Raw genomic sequence first — 22,042 nt, forward strand, 5'->3', positions numbered from 1 at the left:
TGCTGTATCATCCAAAGATACTCTGTTATTTCCATCAATAAAATAGAACCTGCTTCCCAACATTTCTACCAGCAATGTGCATTACCATTTAAAAAATTAAAAATTTTGCCAATTTGTTAGCATCAAAATTGATACTATTCCTATATTGACTTAATTACTGAAGCCGAATCTTTTTTTGAAAATACCATTTACATTTCTTCTTTTGAGAAACGCCCACCCCCCTCACCAATTTCTTATTAGCACTTTTTACACAGGAAGACTATTAGCTTGTATTCACTCTAATTTCTCCTTAGGAAATAAGCCAATCTTTAACCTAAAGTAAATACAATGTCCATCTTGATCCTGTTTGGTCTCTCTCTTCTTTCATTATGTGTGAGCCCTCTTCTGTGTTTTGTACTAGTCCACTTCTAGTGCTAAAATACATTAACTGCTTCCTCACAAGGAAAATAACCAGTCTGCTCGCCATTTCACAGGTTATAGAATCACTGCCCATGCACCACCCAGATCTTCAGCAACCTGCTCCAGGCACTTTCTATCTGTTTGATTGAAGTGCTCAGCACTTTGGTTAAAGGTGAAGTCTACAGATCACTTTGGTTTGGGTGGAAAAGTGAACAAGATCTAGATTGGGTTCTACCTGAAAAAGCTGCAGACGCCCCTGGTTCTAGATCACTTCCTGCGTCTCAGTATTTAAACTCCGCATCGCCCCTGCCATGACAACAATCCTGTAGTTAGTGGTGTCCCTGCTCTATGCGTTCAACTAAGACATCTTCACACACAATTACAGAAGTAATACTGTGTCGTTCTTGTGCATCGCTGCTTTGCTGAAGGCTATCTTGGGTCTCATGACAACACGTGAATGTCATCATGAACTCAACATAAGGCCATGACTTCAAAATTATACTTGCCACATCACAGGACGTATTATAATCTGCGGACACAATCTGATGACAGGCTGCTCAAATCAATGGTGCTGCCACCCTCTTCTGTATAGCAGCAAGAACAAACCCCACAGCCAGTGAAAAATGGATGATTTCATAATGAAGGATGAAAACCCCTTTTGTGTCTTGAGATCTATTATTAACCAGTTCCCAGCCTAGCAGCTGTACAGATGGATAGGGTTCTAAGAATTGCTGTCCAGGGCCCCACAGCGGGCCGTAAACAAAGGATGTGAGATCGCCTGCTTATATCAATGAGGTCAGATAATTCAGCAGCCTCGACCCTGGCTGGCCATCCTCCTCCAAGCCTTTTAAATTTAATTTACTCTTACAGATTTCATTCAGTCGGCTTGTCAGGATCTTGATGCAAATCCTTCTAAATAAAAGCACTCATATTCTCAGGAGTGTAAGGAAAAAGACCTGGTCTGGAGATCAAGCAGATCTCATTTACCTTCAAGGTTTTCGGAAATCAAACGAGATTAAAAATAAACAAGCAAAATCCTTTTCCCCTCGAAATCACTTATATCAATGAATATGCACAAAATATTCAAATCTACATGCTATACATACTGCACTAAACTTGTTGGTCCCTGATTTCTGGAACAATGTCAGGTATTTATCTGCCTCTTTGCTAAAATACTGAGCCTTAGAGGTCAATCCCCTCTCCCCTCAAAAAAAAAATTTAGGTTAAATTCAGTTTAAAAGGTAAGAGCTGCCTACACCCCATATGGGATCTCATACAGGCCTTGCCACTTGAAGACTGCATCGCGGCAATAGCTCCTTAGCATCGCCACACCTCACCGTACCTGGGACCCTTTACCACCAGCAGGAGCAGCTCTGTGCAGGAAGATGATGGGCTCTGTGGCTCATTTTGGTTTAAATTCTAACCCTACCATTTAGCTCATAAAGCCTTCAATGACCTTTTTGATGCCTATAGCAATGAGTTCTGACTCCTTTTAGAAACGAATTACACATTAACTTGCTATATAGTTCGTGTCATTTTAAGACATTACTTAAATCACTTTTATTCTTTAATTTTTCTGTTTTATCTAAGTTGAAGGAAATGAATGCTTTGAAAGACGTGCAATCATAAGAGAAAAAAATAGTCTAATATAAAGCATCCCTTCTAACAAAACCTTTTTCATTTTTATCAAAAATAAAATTGTAAAGGTGTATTTATTTGTTCAGGACTGTACCTCAAAGAGTAACTCAATCACTGATGAAGGACTATTCTCACATGGAAGTATTTCAGCTAATAAATGAAGAAGTAATAATAGAATTCAGAACACTTGATTTTTTTTTTGTATTTGACCACGATTTTTTTTTTTAATTGAAGTACCATCAGTTACAATGTGTCAGTTTCTGGTGTATAGCACAATGCCCCAGTCACGCATATACATACATATATTCATTTAGAACACTTCATTTTGAAACTCCTAACTAAATAATGCATCACTGGACAATAAAAAGTCCTTGTAAAATTCAAAACCCAATTTAGGAAACCCAATTTAGGAAGAGAATCACTATGAACAGAACCAAACTTACTGTCCATTCACAAGCTTAAACAGCACTTCGTCCCCAATTTGATAGCTTCTAAAATGACTGATCATACTTTTAGGGATTATTATAGTATGTGGAACAAGAAGGCTGTGGAAAAAAAATACACCCTAACCTTTAACAAGAGCTTCTTGGGAGAGGTGGGGGAGGGGGGTGAGTGCAGCTTTATACACACCTATTGCCCATTTTAAAATTCATTAAATCTATGATTAAAACTTTTAATAAAAATGAGAGAGGGACGTTAAGCTAGAGGGAAACCCAAATTAGGAAGAGAATCAAATGCATTAACACAAATCAGGCTGTTATTTGCAGAAAACGTCCAGATTCTGTACCTGTGTCTACCTCTGAATAGACCACTTTTCCCACCAGCACTGATCTTGTCTTTGGGTTCTGTTCTAGAATCAGAAAAGTATGACTGCAATGTCTCCAAAATGCCTCCCATATAACTGAGAAGTAACTCACACACTGGAAGAACTGGCGTTCCTAAACCTAGTGGCTTTTGTCATACATGGGCAACTCAGTGCTAAGGGGATATTACCATCACGTTAAAAGAATGCTAAGTAAACTACAAATGCTATAGAAAATTAATTATTGCACAATACTGATCGCAATCCTAAGTAGAACCAGTAGGTGGCGCACTAAAACAGGAATAAAGACGAGGACCCAGGCAGTAAACTGAGTTGCCAATGCCAGGGTCTTTAAACCTAGTGGGTTGTAGCTAAGCTCAGGAATTCTGTTAACCATCTTATGTGGGTATCACACAGATGAGGAGGCCCCCAAATGTGATTCTGTTTTTTCTTACAACTATTTTCCAATCATTAACACATTTACATCTTAGTTATGTTTCAGTAGCATTCAGTAACATTCTAAACTAATCAACCCAAGGATAACACAACCACACTGTAAAGAGAAAAACGGAGCCACACTGGTATTAAAAAAACAAAAACAAAAACAAAACAAAACACAATTCATCAAAGTGTTGAAAAGCAAAAAAATATGAACATCACCATTGCCAAAACAATTTTCCATCCCTGGAGCAGACTTCATCTTCCCCAACTGTGTTATTTTGCTGGGAAGGGCCAATACAACAGAATTTTCCTCCAAAAGGAAGAAACAGATTTCCCTTGACACTCTCTCCACTTATACTTCTGACTTTTCAGATGTCTTTTGACATATGAGGATCAGATTTTTGCTAAGATGCACAACCGTGTGCTTATGTCTTAAAAAGCTTTGGTGAATCATTTACATGACGTTTCATACGCGATACTGTTCGGCCTCACACTGTCCTATTCAGCCCTCCACGAGGCCTACTCCACAGCTGCTTCATGAGGGTACAAAGGAGCTGCAGAGCTTAGAAATACACACGGGCCTTCATGTAAGAGGAGGTTATGATGTGGCCAGCCTCCTTTGAAAGTAGTTTGTCTTGAAGCTACAGCATTCTGTTTTATTACAGAAACCTTATAAATGATGGCCCCTTCCTGAAGAAGCATGACAAAGAGACAGACAGACAGAGGTGTATGGTGCGGGTTGAGGAGACAGTGTGTGTATCTGAAGCAAAGTTTCTGGGTGATGTATCAGGATTTGCTTCAGACATTTTCCCTTCTCATCTCTCTTTTATTGCACTTTGCGTATCTTTCTTTCCTCAGCTCCTCAAAGGGCCGCTGCATTCTTCTCCCACAGCCCAGCCGGACCCTAAGGCTCCAGACTACCTGCCTCCCTCCTGCACATCTTTATTTCCTAGCTGACCTCAGCCAGGTGTAAGGAGAAAATCAGGATGATTAAACCAACACACCTGTAAGCGCCCTTTTCAACTCTCCCAAGTGTCTGGATGTTAAACGGGGGGAGAATGTTGCCACCCCCCCATCCCTTATTTCCAAGGAAATTCAGGGAGAAAATTTTAAAAAATAAAAATAAAAATCTCTGTGTGTGTGTGTAGTTCTTGGTCAGAAGGAGGGCCAGGGCAGGAAGGCAACATCCCTGCAGCTCAACTTCCTTTCCAAAAGAAACTTTTCTTCACTTCTGTACCCAAACTCTTCCAAGAGTTGAATATTTAATGGCAGTTGCCTAGGCCAGAAATACAAAGGGCCGGGCAACAGATGTAAGTAGGCATTTCTAAGTGGGAGCCTCCTTTTAGAAGAGCCAAATGCTGGCACCTACCTGGAAGAGCGTAGCGTTTTCATGTCACTCAGTGACGATCTTCTCCTACCCCAGTCTTCTATTGTTGGTTTGAGGGAGAAAATTCCAGGGAGCATTTCTAAGTCTTTGCACCCCTCATAAATTAGTTATTTTGCATCAAAATGTTTTGTAAATGGGAAAGAAGTTAATTATTTAGTTTCAGATTAAATATAATGATCCATGAGCAAACAATCCGCCCTCTCTCCTCTCCTGCCTAACAAGCCACCCAATTTTACTTTCCTGCCTCCACCCATCTGCTCCACCCTATGGAGACTTGCCAAGGCAGTCCAACTTGTCCAAACAGGACATGGCTTCAGATAAGATTCTGCCCACACCCTGTACTTCGGGAAGACCAAGTGAAGCAATTGATTTTGCATGTAAATAAGGACAGGTGCAAAGGTAACCACCAAGCAAACTCCCTCCACATTTCCAGACAGGGGCCCAGCAAAGCAGGGGTGGGGGGAGGGGAACCCAAACCCATACCCATTAGCTAACCTCTCAAGTTCACTGCCACCTGGTGAGTGGCATTCCACATTTTTCTTAAAGAAATCTTAGCAAACACTAATGATCTCCCCTACTAAGGTTACTCATTTTCCTCCTTCACCCTGTCTTGACAACTTTGTATTTGAGTTTTAAGGGCCAGTAACCCCCAACCAATTGAAAATTACCCCTCCTGTGTAACCCCGCTGCATACATGTCTTACAAGGCCGGCCTCAGCCCTCACGAGTCTCTTCCGTGGAGCGTTATATAATCAAATCCAGAAGGGCTGCGCGGGGCCACGCCTCATCTGCCTCCCCGCCGGCGCCCTATCGCTGCAGACCCACCCCACTCCGCCCTAAGGGGCCTCCACCCATGGTGCCGCACCCTGCAGGGAGTGGGAGGCTGGGAGGGACCCACTGGCTCTGGTCAGCCGCCAGTTCCTGGAAATTCCAGCCTGAGCAGGAGCAGAGATGGCTGGAACCTTAAAAATAACCAGAAAGAAGTGGTGGTTGTGTTTCCCGCAGCCCCTGAGGATGCCCCACTAACAGGGCCTCTTGCCGAGCCACAGAACCTCTGGATAGGACTGCCCTCCCCCTCAAAAGTCAACAAACAGAAAAGCATTTTGAGCCACCGCTGTGTAAGGAAAACGAATCCAAAATATCCCAAACCCAAGTCCCCCTCTCCACTCTTGCTCCTGTCCTGAAAAGGCTGCCCCCACCTCCTTTATTTGCCTTGTTTTCTGGTCACTTGCCATGGCAACCTAGAGGTCATCTTTTAAGTCTTCCTCGCCAACTTTTCTCTCCATTTCTACTGTTGCCACAGGTGTGGCCAGACCCTCAGTGCCTCAAGCCTGTTACTGGGGTCTCCCCTCCACTGGTCTCCCCAAGCCTGTCCCGTGGCCCCTCCGATCCATCCTGACCCTTTTGCCACCTGCAGTCCTCGAAGTCCTCTTCTCAGCTAGCCTTTCCCAAGCTCCCAAACCTCCCTCCGATGGGGCCCCAAGGGCTTGCAGAGTGGGCTCAAGCGCCTGGGCGCAGCACCCCTTCGCTACCAGCTGCCCCTGCTCCAGCAGGCACCCTCCACGCTGGCGGCCCTGGGTCCCCCTCCCACCCTCCATGCCTTTGTTCATTTTTGGCCCAGATGCTGGGCAACCGGCGTGGAATGCCCGTCCCCTTCCGGCTTATCTAAATCCTCCTAATTCTTCAAAGACCAGCTCAAGGCCCTCCCCACTCTCTGCAGCCAGCTGACTGCTCCCTGGTCGTTCTGAGGCTGCCCTTCTTACCTAGATAGGCTGGGCTTTTAACTTTCTCAAAGGTCGGCCCCGCTGGAGTGAAGGGCAGGGGTACCTTACACCTACTTAGAGAAGCTCCCTCCCACTTCCCAAAGGAGATCAGGCCTGTTCACGAAGGTTGTTTTTGTCAGGCATAAAGATCAAATACAAAAGCACTTGGGGCCCAGGAGTTCTAGTCACTTCCTTTTCCCTTAGAATGCACTTGAAATCTCCCTGAAACAAGTAATAGGGGTGAGGGGGCCTAACCTAAAGGAAACCTATTAAACCAAACTTCCTCAGAATAAGGTATTGCTCCTAACCTTAACCTTGCCTGTTCCGCGTTCTCCAGAGACCTTATCAAGCATCATCCTCAAAGAGGATTTTTTTTTTTTTTACCTACCCAGAGAGCTCTTCTGAACAATCTAGTATCAAGGTCCCTACTGTTTTAAGACCTAAAAAAAAAAGCAAAGAGAGAAGAAGCAGCTATTTCAAGAAGAAGAAGAAGATGTGTGTGTGTGTGTGTGTGCATGACAAACACTATTTCTTTTTTAAAGGCTACTTCTCTTGACCAAGGAAAGCCAGGGGCTCAGTGATGTTCAGGTTTCCTGATCATCACTACTTTCATGACTGGCAATCTCTGGGCGCTATTCTTTACATGGACTGTGTCATTTCACGCCTATGAAATGGGGAGGTACTACTTTCCTATTTAACTGATGAGATGATGAGAACACTGAAACAGAGGTAAAGCAATCTGTCCAAGAGCACACAGCTGTTAAAGCTGTAGAGCTGGGATTCGAACCCAAAGGAGTCTGACTTCAAGGCTGGTGGTGAACTTGGCACTCCACTCTACTACCTGCCCCTGCAGAGGACAATACTCCGCAACAGCGGGATAGAGATTTCTGCAGACAGATCTGTCCAGGGAGGACTGGGGCTGGGGCAGTGGATTTACAACAGTGGCGATCTCAATTCCTCCCCACTGGCCCCAGCTTCTCCCCCTCCCCCAGGGCACGCTTGGACACAATATCAAAAGACACATTCTGAAGGCCCCCAAATTAGGCTATTATTGTTCCTAGCCAATGCACCTGCAACTGGTCCATAAAACTGCTCAGAAAAAACTGGCAGCTTTACCCAAGTAAATACGGAAATCCTCATAATAACTGTACAAAGGTGGAAGGGTCAGGTCCTCATCCCCATTTTAGAAATGAGGAAATGGAGGAACAGAGGTGAAATGACTCGCCCAAATTCGAAGAGCTGGTTGGAGCTGCAGCCAAGAACAGAAGTGCGTCAGCCTGCAGACCTAGGGCTCTTTCTGTTCTGCTTAACACCGTGCCATGGGACCTGCTTTTAAGTAAAACTGTCTTATACGTGGGTTGCTCCCCCAGTGCCAAGGGTGTGGGACGTGTGTGGGGCCATACTGCCCAAGGGAGGTGGTGCCATGGGGAGGTTCCAGCGGACAATTAAGATTTCAAAATGACTTTTCAGGTTGGATCACCCTGGACCTCCTCCATCATGTGGCATAACTAAGCATAATGACTGCACGCAATCTGAGATGAGCGCTAATGAGTAGGTGCTCAATAAATACTTGTGAGATGAACAAATGAATGGATGTCAAACTACCCTTCTCACCTGCTAGGATAAAACAAAAGGCAGGGGCCTCGGAGTGACTGTATGGCAGGTGTTGCACCAGGAAAATTAGTGCAGCTAGCCTGAAAATCATATTCTAAAACCTGAAACACAAAGCAACTGTGAAAAGTTTGCTCGGGAGGCTTGGGAGACAAAACTCCCTTGTTTGGAGAACTAAGTGGAACAGGAACTCGAACTTACTAATGAACATGGTTTTAGGGTGCAAAGCTCTGTAAGGTACCCAGGTATAAAGTACAAGAAGAGATAAAGGAGTGGATTTCAGGGATTAGATTCAGAATGGTAGTTGGGAGAATGAAGAGCGAGTGGGCCAAAGGAGAAAGGACCCACACTTGATCACGGGTCGCTCTCCAGGGTAGAATGCGCTGCCTCCAAGTCCACTGGATTCGCTTCTCTCTAGATTTGGCCAGACTCCATTGATCTGGATTGAGACTAGCTCCAGGCCATCCCTGGAGATCCCCAGGCCTCCGGAGATGGGAAACCATCTTGGGCACGTTCCAAGCTAAGGTGGGCTCTTCAGAGTCCTCCTGGAAGGGGACTGTTTCAGAAAGCACCCCCTTCCTGGAAGAGGGAAAGAGCTAGACCCAGGGTTACACAGATGCACGGGCTGAAGGGCCACTTAACTTACTCCATTCGGCTTCTAGCTTCCCTTAATAATGAGATGGGGGAAATGATAATGTATTCTGCCTGCCAACACAATGGAATAAGTTTCAAATAGCTCCAGCAACCTGCTTTGCTAGAGAAAGAACTTTACTCTGAGTGTTAAACACGCTGACCGACAGATACAAAATATACTGACAATTTTTTTTTCTGTTCCACTGAACTATGATGACATTCCACAAAATGCACAGAGCCAATTAAAAGGCTATATATATTTTTTTGCTTAGGGAGACAACAGTACCAGTTCTGGTTCAGAAACTGTCTATAGCATTGTGTCTTTTATTACTACTAAATTTCAAGGAAGGAGAGTTGGTGGGGGGGGCACGGGTAGGGGGAGCAGGGCTACCTCCTTTAGACAATGCTCTCCCTTATCAGGGCAGACTGCTGTCTGGTTTCCTGTCTCGAGCTCTGGCATTACTGCTTCAGAGGAGAGACGGGGTCTAAGAAAGGGACAGATCAGCCTTGAAAATGAGAATGCTAAAAGCCACCATAATCTTTCCTTTCCAACTCACTCAAGATGAATTTTGACTGGAATATTAGCAAACCAGATATCTGGGTGTGAAAACAGAGAGTAAGAAATACCCCCTAAGAAAACTGTTCATTTTACAGAAAAAAAAAAATGTTGATTTGGACACATTAAGAAGGCAAATATCTAAAGGGGGGATGGAGATAAAATTATATTGAACTAGGAAAAATGATTTACATGGTTAAGAGATGAAAACTATTGTCCCCATCCCCTTTTTGTAATTATAGTAACTATCAGACTGGTACATTTTTCTCCAAGTGTTTAGCTTACATTTAAAAGATTGCAGAATTTTTTTCTGATAGAATATATTAGATTCTAATCATCTCTATTAACCACCTCCCTCTCCCCAAAAATGGGGAGGAAAAAATGATTTGGGGTAAGCAGAATAAAGACCAAAGATCCAAATCTAGTTGGATTATTAACAACTTTGGAACTAAAACAAAAAACCTTGCTTTAGTTTGGGTTACTTATGAATTTGCTTTAAAGGCCTCTTGTCCTACCAGCAGCTTTATATTATTTTAAGTTTGCTTCCTGCAAAGAAGAAGAAAAAAAAAATCATACTGAAACTTTCCAAAACTCCTATCTTTTTTCATGGAAGGTTATCAATATCTTACTATTTAACCCTAGTAGCTTTCTTAATAGCATGCTATTATGATGTTATTGATATTAATATGTAATAGTAATTAACATATAGTAATAACTAATATAATACTCTTTTATCCATAAAGAAAAAATGTGGTGGGACGAGACGTTAAGCCAAAGCACTGTTATTATCAATTTTGGGAAGAACAGGGTCTGACGTGCTCACTTCAGCAACTCTTCCAACTGACTCCACTTCAGGGGACACTGCAGTTAATTCCTTTAGATTTTAGAGAAAATCCCCAAATAAAAAGTTCAAAAAAAGAAAGTTGCCACAAGTTTTCTTTTCCAACAATTTCTTAAAACTTAACTGCTGGAGAACCAAGAGAAAAGTAATTTGTTAAAGGCTTTAAATAGTTAACCCAGAAATTTGCTAATCACAACTGACAGAACATACCCAAAGGGGCGGGGAAGTGAGGATTATGAGAAAGTTGTTATTGTAAAACAATAAAAATAAGAGCATTCTCCTGTTTTCAAAATATAAGACTAAAAATTTTCCAACTACCATTAAATGAACTTATTTCCAGTTCTCTTTTTTTTTTGAGGTTTTATTCTTAAAACTGTTTGGAAATCAGATGGAGAATACAGTAAAAATCTTTTTCCTTAAAAAAAAAAATCTAGTATTTAAATCTTTGTCCTTAAAAAGAAATAATCCTGGAATGCTCTTAATATATCTCATATTTTGCTTCAATACAAGATTTCTTCCTTAAAACATAAGCAAGACTTTCAAGTCAGCCCATGCTGCCAAGAACTGCCTGAGTTCTCCATCCCACGAAGCCTCCTGTGCCTTCCGGGTCCTGTGTTAAATGCCACATCTTTCAGATAACGCAAGGTCTTCTAAACTCTAAGGTGGTAACCCCATCCTAAAATTGACAGTTTAGGGCAAAATGATTATCTCAAAACACTCAACCCATCTCAAAACAAGAATGAAAAACAAACAAACAAAAAAACCTTCTTCAGATTTCTAGTCAACATGCACACACATTTCTTAAAATTGCAAGTTGGCAATGATGAACTAAAAAAGGTAGAAGTATTTTATTCACCCATGTAAATACACTGGAGCAAGGGTGTATAAAAGAAGGTTAACTGACTTCTCATTATGACATAACACAGGCATCTTAAGCAATCACAAGTGTGTAGAGACATGATAACTCCCTGGGTGGGGATAGGGAGTTGAGGGACAGGGATCATGGCCTGGTCTGGGCTACTGATCTACCAGAAAACAGCCTGAAACAGGAAAGAGCACACATATGCCACTTGGAATGTATGACGCAAACCCCAGCCTTGAAACAAAGAACAGGAAACAGCTCTGCTGGCTGTGCTGGAGAGAAAGCACAGAGAAACATTTAGCCGGCCCTCCCTGACCCTATATTCATGAGCAGCTGGAGTTTTTTAAGACAACAACAGGGGGGTGGAGGTGTTTGTTCTATGGGTGTGAATAATAACACCAGCTTTATACAGGGGATCTGCCCTATTTACAAATAGGTGCTTCCACATACAGTAAACATCATAAGTGAACATGTGATTTTATCATATTCAAGCAGCATAGACCTTCCTAATTAACACCAGCCTCCCTACCGATTTCTTTTGTCTCTTTCTCCCCCATCCCAATGTCTGGTCTCTAGCCATGATCAAACTCTGGGTTAGGGTGATGATTACTGTTCAGCCTTAGAGCATCAGGAGGCAAATGAAGAGAGCGCTCTGCTGCTGAGAATCTAGAAGACACTGGGGTCATCCCACATAACTGAAACGGGACCAACTGTAACCACAGAACTAAATTCCAAGACAAAGAGTATGGGACGTCTAGAGTCACCCCAAATGTCCAGTCTTTTTCAGCTGCATAATTACAAACCTATTTGCACACAGCTGCACATCTGTTCTACATGCACACACATCTACATTTTTTGAGAATGTGATTCTGTTCCTGACATTTCATTTAATCCAAAATTGTTATACAACCTGTACAATAGAGTATCAATTTTTCTAAGATATCCTAAAATATCTATTTTCCTTTAGGTATTTTTTAAGGCAGTAAAATACACTCATAATCCTTTCCCCGCTATTGCTCTTTATTTTGTTAGGTAGGACTATTTAACTCAGGTTTCCATTAGCAGAGATTGTACAGACAGAACGACAGGTAAAAAAGAAAAGAAAAGAAAAGAAAAGAAAAGAAAAGAAAAGAAAAGAAAAGAAAAGAAAAGAAAAGAAAAGAAAAGAAAAGGCATCACTGTGTCCATAGCGACCAGAAGATTAGGTTTTAATTTAGAAACTTTGCTGTGAAAAAAACAATAGCTTTCTCCAAAGCTATGTTGCCATATTTCACATCTGACAAGGTTCTGTGGTCGAAGTAGCTACTTTTCTTTGTTATTTTCCCACTAGGATATATGTACGTGCATTCTCCTTCATGCAAGCAGAATGCTCCTTACAGTCTGTCTTCATTGAACTCACCCATTTATACTTCTTTCTTCTAACAGTTCTGCAGCAAACCCCACTGCCGGTAGAAATTGAGATATCACCTTCTCTGAGGAGTTTAAATTAATCAAACATCTCATTTCAGCTTTCTGTTAACAGAATAAGGTCAACTCACATACTCCATGTTTCAAGCCACAAGAAACTCTTTCATCCACCCTTCCTTTTAAAAATACTAACTCGCAAAATTTTGGAGATGCTAATGCTATCAGATTGTTTTTTCCCCCTAAAAGCAAGTCTTCTCTTGGACTAGGCAGATTATCATCCAGATGCATGTCTATTAAAAAAAATTCTCCTCAAATTCATAACTAAAGCACTCAGAAAAAGACAGCACACAATTGTTCTGTGGAATAACCTGTAACGAACAACTGCCCTATTCCCCACTTGATTTTGCTTCATAATTACAGATACTAAATCTAAATGAAGTCAGAATACCACTTCATACTTTTCTCCGTATACCAGACTCTTGTGAGAATATAATCAATATTTAAAGTGTCTTGGGTGACATTAATGGAAAAATACATTGAGTTGGTTAAAAAATTCAGTAAAATGTTTATCTTAGTGAAATACAAGAAGGAGAGCAATTACTAATTTCCGTTTAACCTGCCTCAGGAAAAAAAATAAGTCCTTTTCAGCGTTCTTCATCTAGTGTTATTGTATATTGCTGTAAAATTTAAAGTCAAATAGAGTGTTCTCCCTGCTATTTGCCAAAGAAGTAGCTATGACAATTCCAGGTACTATATGCCATCTCCGAGAAAGTCACTCGGAAAGGTAGATCCTAGGTCCCGAGGGCCTGGGTCCAGGGATCCATGTCCCTCGGTCCCCACCCCGCTCGGGTCCCTAACACTGCAGGCAGTCGCCTAAGGCGTTCTCCGCCTCCAGCCACGCTGCAATTCTCGCTCCAGACACTGCAGCAGGTTCTCTCCGTGCCCCCGAGGAGGACTCTCCAAACCCCGCCAGCTCCTTCTCCTGCCCCCGAGGATCCAGACGCCCTGCCTGCTCCTGGCCTCCAGGACCAAGAACTGGATGCTGCCTCCACTCCCAGTTGCCCCAAGTTTCTTCCCAGAAGGCCCGCGAGGCTGCTCCAAGTTTGCTCGGGCGGCGGGTGAGCGACAGCGCGCCCCGTTCGAGGAGGGGGGCGGCGGGGGGCGCCGGCGGAGGGCGGGGAGGAGGAGGGCGCGGGGGGTGGGGGACCAGGAGGGGGAGGAGCAGGAGCGCGCGGCCTCGGCGCTACCTTTCTCCAAACAACGTTGCCACACGCGGAGAGCTCTGAGATTTCTGGGCTTTGGAGGGAATCGCAAGCGGGTGGGCGGGTGGCGGTCAGGGGACCACACAGGTGAGCCCCCGCCCGCGTCCTATCCCGGGCCGCGGCGGGCGCCGCCGGCCTGGCTTCCCCGCGCCCGCGGAGCCGCACGGTGACTCTCCCCAATCCCACACTTTCCACCGCTGAACCCAAGGCCCCCCTCCCCCTCTCCTCTTCTCCACCCCCACCCCCCGGCTCCGAGGAGCTGTTGCACTTTCCCAAGCCCACGGGCGCCCCAACCTCCCCGCTGCACCCCCAATCCATTTACTGCGCGCCCCCACCGTGGAAAAAAAGGGAAATCCGACGAGCCAACAAGGGGGGCAACAAGACTTGAGGCGAGAAGGAAAGGTGAGGGAGAGGGGACTTACTTTTCGAGGCGCGGTGCTGACCGCTGCAGGCAAGAAATAAAGGCCCGGATCCGGGCTGCCTGGAACCCCGCGGATGCAGTGGTGTCAGCGCTCCGGTCCGGGTGGCGTTGGCGGTGGCGGCCGCAGGGGACGGGAACGGGCGCGCGTGCGGCTCGGCTCGGCGGGCGCTCGCGCTGCGCTCCGGCTCGGGCCCCGGCTCCGCGCGGCTCCGCTCCTGGCTCCCCTCTGGCTCCTGGCACCAACTCCGGGCAGTCACATGACGCCGGCGCCGCTCGCTCTGCGAGCCTCCCGGGGCTGGCGGGGTAAGTAGAGGCTGGGACCCGGGGTGGGAGGGTCAGGGAGGGGAGAGGGAGCCGCCGCGGCCGCCCGGGCTGGGCGGGTCCCCACCCACTTGGGTGGAGGCAGCCGCCGGAGGGGTCGGCCGAGTCACTCGCGCAAACACGCACCCCGCCCTGAGCCCTTCCCCCGCCACCCCCGCCTCCCGCGCCGCCTCCGCCCCGCCCCGCCCAGTCACCCGGGGACGGCCTGACAGACACTCATTATTCCCCGGAGCCGGGCGCCGCCCCGCCGGCCCAACCTGTCCCGCGAGGCGCGGTGCGGCCGTGGGGCTGGGCGTGCGCGGCGCGGCCCCTGCCCCGGAGCCCCCGCCCATCGCCCCCCGCTCTGTCCCGGAGTCCCCACCCGCTACCCCTCCCGGCGCCCTCCGCCCTCCGCCCGGGAGCCCTCGGCCCCGCCTGGCCCGGACCCGCCGCCGCCGCCGCCCGAGCCCGGGGGGAAGGAAGGGCGGCGCTGGCCGCTCGGGGCGTCACAGGGCTGCAGCCCGCTGCGCCGCTTCCAAAACACACAGCCGGGCTCGCGGGCGAGCTGGGGCGGGGGACCCGGGCCGGCCGGGGCCATCAATCAGCCGACTCCGGCGGGAAGGGCGGCTCCGGGCGCGGCGGGAAGGGCTGGGCCCGGCGGCCAGCGCGGCCCCTCCTGGGCCCAGTGCAGACAACTCTTAAAGAAAAAGCAGAAAAGGCACCGCTGGGGCAGGAGTGGGTGGACCCGGGCGAATTCGGGAGAGAAAGAAAAGCGGGGTAGGGGGATGACAGCTGGGGGGACAAACCCTAAAATGGTCCCGAGTTTCCAAGGCCATTCGCCATCCTGTAGCGCTCTTTCTTTGTGCCCCGAGGCCCCCTTGTCGCCCGCCCCAGGTGGGGATGGCCTGGCCGGTGGCTCACCCGCCTCCCGGGACTTTTCTTTGAAGGCCAGGAGGCCCCCGAGCAAACTTCCCACGGGCCGGGCCGCCGCTGGAGCGGCAAGGCGACCGGGAGCAGCTGCATCTGCTCAGCCCGGCCGGCCGGAAAACTTGGCAAACTTCGGTCGGGATCCTCCCGCCCGGAGGGAGAACTCGGGGCGAGCTGAGGGCTCGGCCTAGCGACCTCTTCGTTTCGTGTCGCTTCCCTGGGACCAAGCGCGAGCGTCCTCGGTGGCCGTCACAGCTCTCACAGCCGGGAGGAAACTCGCTTTTTGCCCCATCCAGGCCCCTGGGAGGACTTTGTATAGCTTGGTACCCGAGTTTAATGCTTTTTGAATTTCTTTTTACAGTATTAATGTAATAAAGAATGCAATAAAAAGAACAAAGGACAAATTGGTTCAATTGTTTTAGTCCTGTGTAATGTTGGAAAACGCCCCTGCTTGTCTATAGCTTGTTATTGCTTCAAGATGTTTTAAAGGCCCTTTAAGTTCACCATCCTCACTTTGGTGCTTCGTCCAGGCATGGTACTACTTAAAACGAAGAGATATAGTATATTCCGAGCCCCTTCATGTCACTCAGTATTGTAAAATTAGTACCGGGTAACCTCAAGTCGTGAAATTGCTTATTGTGAAACATGCATATATACATAAAAGACCACGTGGAGAACACCCAGACCTGACTCCACCACTTCATGTGCCATCTTAGGTCTCACAAGATTAATCTTTAAAATGATATAAAGGGATGGAGATTTTTTTGAATGAATAAAGACGGGTGCGAGGGAAAAAGTTGGGTTCGTGTCAGTTACTAATTGCAACTCATTGATCACTGACACCATTAAATGTTTGATTGGATGCCTTAGATTTGTATTCACGGAAAAAACATTAGCGATGACTGATGGAATTGTTTTGCATTTCGGTGCCTGGCTCATACTGGGGGCTCAAAAAATAACAGGCTTCACTCAAGGGACATAGAGTGATGAAGCACATAAATTACGGGTTTTTTTTTTTTTTTTAATTTTCATGTGGGTGTGGACCCAAAGGAGAAGAGTGAAGTAGGTCTCTGTGAGAAAAGTGTGATTCCAGATAAGTAGGGAGTGGCTTTGATAACGAACGGGTGGGGGAGGGAAGAGAAAAGTCATAAAAGAGGTTAATTAATAAACATGCTCTGTTCAGTGCCCTGTGGGAGGCAGCTCAAACACAACTTGTACAGAAAGGACTTCATCCAATAAAGGACACCACCATCCCTCTGGGAGCCTAAAGCAGAACTGCCTTAAGTCATCCTTAGCTCCTCGCCGTCTATGGCTGGCCACAGTCCTGTCATTCACTGAATCCTGGACCTCCTCAATCACCACCCACTCCTTGGCTGCCATCCTGGTCCAGCCTATTGCCACAATGTCTCGTTGGTCAGCCTGGTTGCAGTGTGGCTGAAGTGTGGGTAAGGGGTTGGAGCAAAAGATTAAGAATGCGTTTTCTAAAATGCAAACCTCAAAAACACGTCAAACTCTTCAATGACTTCTCTCCAGATAAAGTGCAAGATTTTACCAGCACCTCCCCTCCCCTCTCCCAGTGTGGACCTGGTCTCCACCTATCCTTATAGACACATCACTCACTGTTTTCCTCTCCCACTCTTTCCTCCAGCAACACTGAGCTTCTTTTCTTTACCCACCTCTGGCCCTTTGCACGTGCTCATTTTTCTAGGTGGACTAGCCTCCTCGCCTTCTCCCCCACTCCTGACCTCTGCTTTCATTTCCTTTAAATGGTGACATAAATGACATTTTCAACAAAATATATCTTCTCTTACCACTATCCCTCACCTCTTTTTTTGGAAGAGTGGAGGCCTCCTTCTTGGTGCTCTGATAACACCCATGCTTCACCTCTTGTAACACTTTTTATTCTTTCTTGTGATTGACTATTTAACTCTATGGCACTGAAATAGAAACTCTGCGAAGTCAGGGAACTTATCTTTTTAGCAAAATTGCATCCCTATGGTACAGGTGTTCAATGAATATTTGTAAAATGAATAAATGTGAGCTATGAATTGAGAAGAAGTCATTCAAGCTAAAAGGATGCAAGGAGGCTTCAGGGTGGTAAGTGGCCGTGAACTGTACCTTTGAAATAGTGAAGAGGAGGGAAGTTCCCCTAACTGTTTTTAAACAGTAGAGTGAGATAGTGAAAGTGGTGCCTAGATCTTCCTTTTTATTCCTAACCCTAGCACAGAGCCTGGTATAGGCTTAGGTACTGCATAAATCCATAAATCCTGGTAAATGAAGTATCTCGAGCTTGGTCCTTGTGGTAGCTGCTGCACTCTTGTTCTCTGAGGACAGCAGGCCAGACTGGTTTTGGTTTGGGGCAGCATGTGCTCAGGGAAGGATTCCCCTCCCTGGCCTCAGCATTGTTGCTCCTAACCAGTCATTGCAGTCCCGGTCTCTTTTGCTGGTGACTGGTTGGAGAGTAGATGTGTGACCTGGTTCTGGCCAGGGGGACATGGAGGGAAGGGTGATGGGGCTTATTGGAGATACTTTTCTTCCTGATGAAAGGAAACTCTTTTAAGGGCAAGCCCCCAAACCTGCTTTAGAAGTTATGTGAAGGTGTGATGCTTGAAGCTATGGCAACCATCTTGTAGTCATGAGGGAAAAGCAAGGTTTCAGATTTCCTACCAGATAGCTCTTTTTCCAACATTTGCTTTTAGCTCAAATATTACCTCTTCAGGGATGACTTCCTTGAGCACACAATCTAAAATATCCCTCCCTTCTCCATTCAACATCTAGTCATCCTTGTTCTTTTTTTTCTTTTTTTATCATTTTCCCCCATTAGAACCTGGGCTCTGTGAGAGCAGGAACATTGTCTTCACTCCTGTTTCCCAAGCTAGAACAGTGTCTGGCAGATATAAGATGTTCCAAAAGTACTTTATTAATGGATGACAACTAAACAGTAACACTATGTTGAGACTGATTCAGAGCCTAGTGGACACAAGCCGCTACCAACCTCCACTTTCTCTTTCAGGGCTTCTATCAGTTATTTCCCTTTCAGACAATCTCTTTCTGATACACAAATACATACTCTTGAGATTCCTCTTTCCTCCTCCACTCTCTTTCAGAGCTTTTCCAATCTCTCCTTCAGAAAATTTCTCCTTCTTATGTGATCATGGACCAAGTTACGGAGGAAGAAGACTATCATGTGCTCATGAAATTATTAGCAATGCAGACACATCTACATTAAAGGATAACAAAGCCATATGGGGTTTTTTTCCCCTTCTTTTTTTTCTTTCAGCTTTATTGAGATATTATTGAGCTATAATATATGTAAGTTTAAGGTGTACAATATGATGATTAAATACACATGTATATTGCAAAATGGTAACTACAATAAAGGTAAACACCTCTATCTCTTTACATAATTACCTTTTTTTCCCTCGGTAATAGTAACATTTAAGATCTACTTTTAACAACTTTCAAGTATATAATACTGTTTGTTTATAACTGTAGATTAGATCCCCAGACCTTATTCATCTTATAGCTGGAAGTCTGTATCCTTTGATCAAGATCTCCTCATTTCCCCCACCTCCCAGCTCCAGGCAGCCACCATTCTGCTGTTCCTATGAGTTTGGCTTTTTCAGATTTCACACGTAAGTGAGATCATACAGTATTTGTCTTTCTCTGTCTGACTTATTTCACTTAGCACAATGCGTTTGAAGTCCCTCCATGTTATTGCAAAAGGCAGGATTTCCTTCTTTTTTAGTGGCTGAATAATATTCCAATGTGTGTGTGTGTTTCACATTTCTTTACCTGTTCATCCATTGATGGACATGTGGATTGTTTCCATACCTTGCCTATTGTAAATAATGCTGCAGTCAACTGGGAACATAAATATCTCTTGAGATGGTGATTCATTTCCTTTGGATACATACCTAGAAATGAGATTGCTGAATAATATGGTCGTTCTGTCTTTAGTTTTTTGAGAAACGTCCACACTGTTCTCCACAGTGGTTGCACCAATTTACATTCCCACCAACAGCGCACAAGGGTTCCCTTTTCTCCACCTCCTCACCAACACTATTTCTTGTCTTTTTGATAATAGCTATTTAACAGGTGTGAGGTGATATATCAATGTGATTTTAATTTGCATTTCCCTGATAGTGATGTTGAGCACTTTTTCCATGTACTAGTTGGCCATTTGGATATCCTCTTTGGAAATGTATTTATTCAAGTACTTTGCCCATTTTTAAAATCATTTTTGTTTGTTGGTTTTTGGTTTTTTTTGCTATTGAGTTGTATCAGTTCCTTATATATTTTAGATACTAAGCCCTTCTCAAACAGATTATTTGCAAATATTTTCTCCCCTTCCATAGGTTGCTTTTCCATTTTGCTGATCATTTCCATTGCTGTGCAGAAGCTTTTTAGTTTGATGTAATCCCACTTGTTAATTTTTTCTTTTGTTGCTTGTGCTTTTGGTGTTATAGCCAAAAAATCATTACCAAGACCAGTGTCAAGGAGCTTTTTCCTCATGTTTTCTTCTAGTAGTTATACATTTTTTAGGTCTTACATATAAGTCTCTGAATTATTTAGTGTTAACTTTTGGGGTGGTGTAAAATAGGGGTCCGGTCTACTCTTTTGTGTGTAAATATCCAGTTTTTCTAATACCATTTTTATTAAAGAGACTACCCTTTCCCCACTGAGTATTCTTGACTCCTTTGTCAAAACTTACTTGACTATATATGTGTGGATTTATTTCTGGGCTTTCAATTCTGTTCCATTGTTCTATGTGTCTGTTTTAATGCCAGTACCGTGCTGTTTTGATTGCTATAGCTTTGTAATATAGTTTGAAATCGAGGATTGTGATGCCTCCAACTTTGTTCTTTCTTAGAATTACAAAGCCATATATTTTGAAGTAAAATTACAAATTCTAGACTAAAGGCCACTCATCTCAAAAGCATTACAAAGGGTCCAGAGATTCTCTTTAGTATCTCTACAAGTTTTCATCTATATTATCTCTCTATCCATCCATCCATCCATCCATCCATCCATCCATCCATCCATCTAACCACCCAAATTAGGACTGCCAGGAAGTACTGAGGTTGAGTTAGGTGACCAAGAATTATAATAAAGGTGAAACTGGAAATGTGTCCTGCACCCCTACCCTAGGAGCTCTCAACATTTCTAAAGCAGAAGGACAACTGGAATTGTTCTGGATTATGTTTGGCAGAACAATGCAATTGAAGGATTGTGGTACAAAAATAGTTGAAACATTGGATCTTGGAATCTAAGTTAGAGAGCTGAAACCGAAAGAGACTCTAGAAATCTGGCTGAAGGATCAGTGAACTGGACATTTCAAATAGGCTGAAGAGTGAGTGTGTTGGGAATAATGTAGTGAATGACCTGGACGGTTAGGAGGTGAGTAGCCAGAGAGTGAGGATATGGGAGCTTAACATTTACAGGCGACACAGTCCCAAGGTTAGCATGGTTCAGGGTGTGCCTATGGGAGTGGGAGACTAGAAGTGGGGTGAAAACAAGGAGACGAAGAAATAGAATGAATGGGGTATTAAACATGGTACCATGTGGATCCTGAAATTACTCAGAACTGTAGCCAAACTTGAGAATCAAGAGTAAGACCTAGGTCTTCTGGCCACATCTTCCATCCTGGAGAAAGAATCTCTAAGAAACTGGTGAATGACAGCAACTCGGAGAGAATGATTAGATATACCCTCCTTTTCTATAGTTAAAATCTGCTTTTGTTGAATCATGATTATTCAAATTAAAAATAACCACTTGTATTTAGTTGTTTTTATTGGTTATTTTACCAGTGAAATATATCAATAGTTTTATTTTCTACTTTTTATTGCAAATATAGTATTTCTGCTTCATGGAGGGTTCAACTTGGCTTTGGGGAACTTTTTAGGGATCTTAAACATTATTTTTGGTATCATTTGAAAGGGAAATGAATTATAATTTCAAAATCAATGACCTACACATATAAAGATGTAGACTGTAACTTATTTCTAAGCTGGGGACGACCTAGATTTATCCAGTGCTGGGAGGCAAGGAATAGAGAAGGGGAGACCCACAAAGTAAGATAAAGAACTTCCCAGTTTTCATCCTGTTTTGGATTGAGGCTTACTCTAGATTTCCAACCCTTTCCTCTATGTTATGGAAAATTTATTGGCATTTAAATCCCTACATTTAAGTCAGTTCGTTAAATATTGGTTGAACATTTACTATAGATCTGGGATGGGTGTAGGAACACGAGAAACAGTATATGATCCCTGTGTTTAAGGCAATGAGAGAACATATGTAATTGCTTAATTATTACACAATGCGGAATATAGTGAGTAAAACTTAGAAAAGAACCACGATATGAGGGTTAAAAGGACAAACAGGTAAATTGATTTATTCGAAAGCTATGAGTATTCTTGTGGGGTTTAGGCTTCATCTTCAAGGCGCTTACAGATTTTGCAAAATAAATCACATCAGCCAGGAAATCCCCAAAAATCTTTGTAGAGGAGGTTATACAGTGCTAGAACTTCACTGCTGGAGGGAGAGGGGACTCCACTCTGCATTTCAGAGTCTGCAGAGGGCCCCGGAGCCCAGGGTCCTCAGGAGTGGTGGAAGGCAGGCTAGGGAAGTTCAGCTGAGGCCATGCCTTGGGGAAAATACGACACTGAGGAGCTGTAACTTTTTCCAGCAGACGCTGGGAAACTATGGAAGGCTTCTGAACAAGTGAGTTGCATGGTAGCATATAAAATGACATTAAATGTAACTAATAGAAAGTTCCAGTAGTGCAGGACAG

General features: G+C 44.6%; 1 protein-coding gene across 2 annotated transcripts in view; it reads right to left on the reverse strand.

Moving 5' to 3' along the window:
* The window catches only part of KLF3 (KLF transcription factor 3), a 35,024-nt gene extending 20,466 nt beyond the window's left edge, over positions 1-14,558 (reverse strand). The window contains exon 1 of one of the 2 annotated variants that reach the window (XM_074349317.1): positions 14,024-14,558. The gene's annotated coding sequence lies outside the window, so the exon portion shown is untranslated. Of the gene's footprint in view, positions 1-4,649; positions 6,234-14,023 lie in introns of those variants that run through there. The other variant, XM_010962683.3, reaches the window with a different exon arrangement.
* Positions 14,559-22,042: the final 7,484 nt, after the last annotated feature.

The sequence above is a fragment of the Camelus bactrianus genome, chromosome 2 (assembly GCF_048773025.1).
Source record: "Camelus bactrianus isolate YW-2024 breed Bactrian camel chromosome 2, ASM4877302v1, whole genome shotgun sequence".
NCBI classification, from domain to species: domain Eukaryota; kingdom Metazoa; phylum Chordata; class Mammalia; order Artiodactyla; family Camelidae; genus Camelus; species Camelus bactrianus.